Source organism: Apium graveolens, chromosome 6, assembly GCF_009905375.1.
Source record: "Apium graveolens cultivar Ventura chromosome 6, ASM990537v1, whole genome shotgun sequence".
Taxonomy (NCBI): domain Eukaryota; kingdom Viridiplantae; phylum Streptophyta; class Magnoliopsida; order Apiales; family Apiaceae; genus Apium; species Apium graveolens.
The window spans coordinates 175,432,027-175,436,989 of NC_133652.1; the positions used below are offsets into that span (position 1 = coordinate 175,432,027).

Consider the following 4,963-nt stretch of genomic DNA (forward strand, 5'->3'; position numbering starts at 1 on the left):
TCATTTTAGAAACTCGAATTGGTAAGTGAATTTACTATGTTATTTTGAAATAGGGTATTCTCTGTGAGTAGTTTTCAATTGGGGTTTTTTAAAATCGAAACCCTGAATTTTTAATTTTGGTTTTTTTTTTAAATTGTAACCCTAATTTACTTATTTGAATATGTTTAATAGAATTGACGTTGCCGGAGATGATATTAGTATTAGTACATCACTGCCTCTTGTTATTTATCTGTCGCTTCAAATTTTATATCTGATGATGAGCTTTAGATTTACTAGAATAATTTTGATTGGTTGCATAAATAAGGAACTACATATGTATGTGATAGTTAAAGTACATGTGAAAGAAAACTGATCCAATCTATGATCTTTTTGTTTATTTTGGTTTTATATTATGACCTTTTACTTGCCTTTTAGTTTGGATCTAGAGGAATGAACATCTAAAAGCTTGTTTGTGCTCGTCTGCTGGATCTTTCCTGCAAAAGGTCGTCACTGATTAATGATTTATCACATATTTATGTTTGAAATAGCTCATGTTGCGTTAATTTTGTGGAAAGTTGAAACAGATGTATGTGTCATGCTCTGTAGTTGACAAAACAAAAATTTTGTTGAACAGTATGACCTGGTTTAGTTTTGGTTGAGTCTTGTATGTGTCTAAAAATAACATGTTGTTAGTTAAAACTTAAATATGGATACTACTTTCAGTATTTTGATTTCTGTATTATTGTTGCAATGATTCTGTATTGGCTGCTAAGAACTTGATGCTTATTAACAGGATTCGCGGGGATGAATGATGTGGGAAACTTCAGATCTTATAGTAAGACTAATACATGATTAAGCTCCCCAATGAATAGGTTTGGTGATCATGTGAATTTCTCATCTGGGCCTTCTTCTCACTCGAGGTTCATGCCTCTGAGTCCTCGGAGGAACCATTCCCAGAGCTTTTGGTCAGCTTCGCGTTGTCTTTCTGTATGGTTTTGTTGTGATACTTGCTAATTTCTTGTCTGCATTTTTTTGTGCAGTGTAGTGAACTAAACATATCTTTAAATTAAGCTTCCTAGCATGACCTCTTAGAGTTGTAGTAAATTAGAACTCTCCTTTCTGCAGATCCCTTTTGGGGAATCGTATCCAAGGTTCGATTCCTCAGGAACTAGCCAACATCGCTACTCTTCAGGAGCTGTAAGTGAAAATGTGATCTATATGACTTGGATTTCAAGTATAACCTTTGGTTGACTTAATCTGAGCTGAACTTTTCAGGTTTTTGGAAGATAATCTACTTGAAGGGCCTATTCCTCGAAACATTGGAAGTTTGATTGGCTTGAGGAGATTGTAAGAATTACAATTACATGCCTAAAGGGTTCTTCATGGAGGGCTTTTATTTATTACATAATGTGTTCACATTTTTATCATAATTAAAACATAATTACATAATGCTTTAACACTTCTATCATTATTTATCAATTGATGGAAATCTTGCAAACAATCTTCACAGCGTTGTTTCTGCAAATAAATTAAATGGAACAATACCAGAAACATTTGGCAACCTGAGGAATCTAGAGGATTTGTAAGTACTACTTCATCTATACTGTATATTTCTAAGTTTAACAGAGTCTTAAAATTATCTACTCCTTGCAGTAGGATAGATGGGAATGATTTCTCTGGGAAGATACCTGATTTCATTGGAAACTGGACAAATATGACAAGACTGTGAGTAATTTTGGTCGATTATGCTTCAGTTTGGTTCTACTTGGTTGTTAGTACATATTCTAGAAACTACGATTACATATACCTCTCAATAAACTTCAAATTTTGTGCAGGGACTTGCAGGGAATAGGACTGGAGGGTCCAATTCCTTTGAGCATCTCCCGTCTGAGAAATCTAATAGAACTATAAGAACTGCTCAAATATCTAGCCAATGTTTAATACCTTCATGACCTTCTATCATTGTAGTTGATTTTTGGTTTGTACTTTTGAGATCAGTTGATTACTTCTGTGCTTTCTGTTGATAGGAGGATATCTGATCTGACTGGAAGAAATTCGACTATCCCAGATTTAAAAGATATGCAATCCTTGCATGTGCTGTAAGTCGTACAGAAATTTTGTCTGATGTAGATGTGTTTCCCTGAAAAAATTAGTTAACATTTCTTTCTTTTGCAGGATATTAAGAAATTGCTTGATCAATGGTGCACTTCCAGAATACTTTGGAGTACTTGGTCAACTAAAAACCCTGTAAGCTAACTTTTATTATTGCTCAATCCGGTACTAATTTTTGGTAATGGAGTTCCTCACAATGTATGTATGTGCATGCGCGTGTGAGGGATTACAATGTACTATATATGTTTTCACAGATGCATTAGTCGATACAAGCACACAACAGAGACCTATATTTTTACGTATTACTATGTAGAATTCATTAGCACATTCAGAGACTCTCCTTATAATAATTTAGTTACACTGTTCTGTCTATGCATATAAAGAAGAACATTATAAATTATGAGGGTACTTCTGGATTTTCAAAAGTATTGTTCTACTTTTACAGTTAGGTCCTAAAAATTAGCTTTATATGCTTGTGTAGCGTGTGATGTGCCATGTTGAATGCAAAAACCTGCAGAAACATGTATGCTAGGAAATATATCAAAATTTTATCATTTTGAGTTTTATTTTATTTGTTTGCAGAGATCTGAGCTTTAATCGGTTGACTGGCCAAATACCAGATTCAATGGCGCTCTTAAACGACCTTAGTATACAATATCTGTATGTGAATTTGTTTCAAATACTTCTTATAAGAAATTATTACCTTCCAGGAACACATGCAACTAACTCGGATAGCTGGACTTGCATAATTTATCTTCTTTCCTATACCTGTTTACTTTAGCCTCTATGTAATTTACAAAATAATGTACTCAGAAGTGTGACACCAACTTGTAATCGAATGTAGGTATCTGAATCACAATTCATTGACTGGAGAGATACCAAGTTGGATTTCTGGCAGCAAAGAAAATTTGTTAGTTCTTTACACAGCTTCCAGTTCAATATATCATCTGGATTTAGAGAAACCACATGCCAGGATGGATCATTATTAAGTTCCATGTTTATCGTATTCACAAATTTCATAATTGTATTGGCTGCAGTGATGTATCTTACAACAATTTTTCACGGACAGCTGAATATAACTGCCAGCCATCTAGTGTGTAGGTTTCTTCCTGCTTCATATACTCTATAAACTAAATATCAATATTTCTTTAAATTCCTTTTGTATCTTTTACAGGAATCTTGTATCCAGCATGTCATCTTCAAATAACAATTCGTAAATTTCTATAGATATGATATCTACTAGTTTTTTATAAGCACGCCATGAACTAGCTTAGTTTATTTTGTAGAGTTGCTTGATGCTTAAAGAAAGATCTTTCCTGCTCCCGAAAACCTCAATGTAAGTGCAACAACAATCTTACTCTTCAACTATGATGTCGAGTTGCTTCCAAATCAAGACCACCTCCATATTCTGAGACAAAGAGCTATTGTGAAACCCGCAGATTACTCACTTTTATCAACTGTGGAGGGACTACAACGGAGTGGGAGTCATGGACTGGATATAGCTGCTCTATTACAAAGTCCTCAAGCATCAAAGTAAAGTTGTTGCAAAACCAGCTTACTAGTGCGCACAACTTTGTATCATAACAGGGGGAACTAGTGTGACTCTTGATTTGGTTGATCTGATCTTGCTGAAAATCTTGTAAATATTTAATCAAATAATCTTTGTAGTTTGCACTGGCAGTGTAGAATTTCAAATATATATTAATTCTCAGATCTTCCAATTGCAGCATTTAACTTCAAAAATAAAAATAGTGCTGAAATACTGAGATGAAAACACGTATTTTAATGAATTAATACTGATGTCAAAAAACAATTGTACATCACTTTTAATGAATAAATACTGATATCTCAAAAATAATTATACATTATTTTTAAAGAAGAAAAACTGATGTAAAAAAAGTTAATGTACATCATTTTTGATAAAAAAACCGATGTCAAAGATAGACATATTCAAGTGTAAATTGAACATAGACATCACTTTGTTTGGCATATAATTGATGTTTATGTGCAACTATAGACATCGCATTTTACTGAATAAATCGATGTTTAATATCTGATTTTACATCACCTAAAAGAAAATATATGATGTCTATGTGGTAAAAAAATATAGCTCATTATATGTTTAATCTGTTGTAATAAGTGTAATTTATTTATTAAATTATTTATTTCTAACATTTTTTGTAAAAAAACAATGAATGGACATCAGTTCTTTTTCCAGAAACGATGTCTAAGCTAGTAAAGACATCGGGTTATGGCCGATGTCTAGAATAGACATCACCGACATCAACATCGGTTGCCAAACAGCATAGACATCGGCCAAAAACCGATGTCTATGGACTTTTTTCTTGTAGTGAATATACCTAGGACTCAACTTCCCTTTCTTTCCAAATCTGGTTAAACCTTTCCAAGGAGATATCTTTAACAAGACTTTGTCTCTAGGTTCAAATTGCATATCTTTTCTCTCTCGATTCGCGTATTTCATTTGTTGATCTTGAACAGCAATTAATCTTTTTCGAATTATTTCCACCTTTTTTTTGTTTGTTGAACTAGCTCTGGGCCAATTAATTTGCACTCACCAATTCATCCCACTATGTAGGGGATCTACACTTTCTTCTATACAATGCATCATAAGGCAGCATGCCGATACTTGCGTGATAACTGTTGTTGTAGAAAAACTCAATTAATGGCTAATGATCGTCCCAATTTCCTTTGAAATCTATTGCACAGGTTCACAACATATCCTCGATCGTCTATATTGTTCTTTCACTTTGTCCGTCAGTTTGCGAATGATATGCCGTACTCATTTTCATCTTAGTTCCCACATGATCATGGAATTATTGCCAAAATCTCGAGTTAAACCTCTGGTCTCTAT

General features: G+C 33.6%; 1 long non-coding RNA gene across 2 annotated transcripts; it reads left to right on the plus strand.

The window, feature by feature from the left end:
- The first annotated feature begins 282 nt into the window (after nt 1-282).
- LOC141668412 (uncharacterized) lies at nt 283-2,932 on the plus strand. 2 transcript variants are annotated; one of them, XR_012553058.1, is made up of 8 exons: nt 283-482; nt 852-1,176; nt 1,255-1,326; nt 1,490-1,561; nt 1,633-1,704; nt 2,007-2,078; nt 2,155-2,226; nt 2,802-2,932. It is a non-coding gene; the product is annotated as an uncharacterized LOC141668412 (long non-coding RNA). The 2 variants fall into 2 exon arrangements; XR_012553057.1 differs by lacking the exon at nt 283-482 and having other exon boundaries at nt 784-1,176.
- The last annotated feature ends 2,031 nt before the right edge of the window (nt 2,933-4,963 follow it).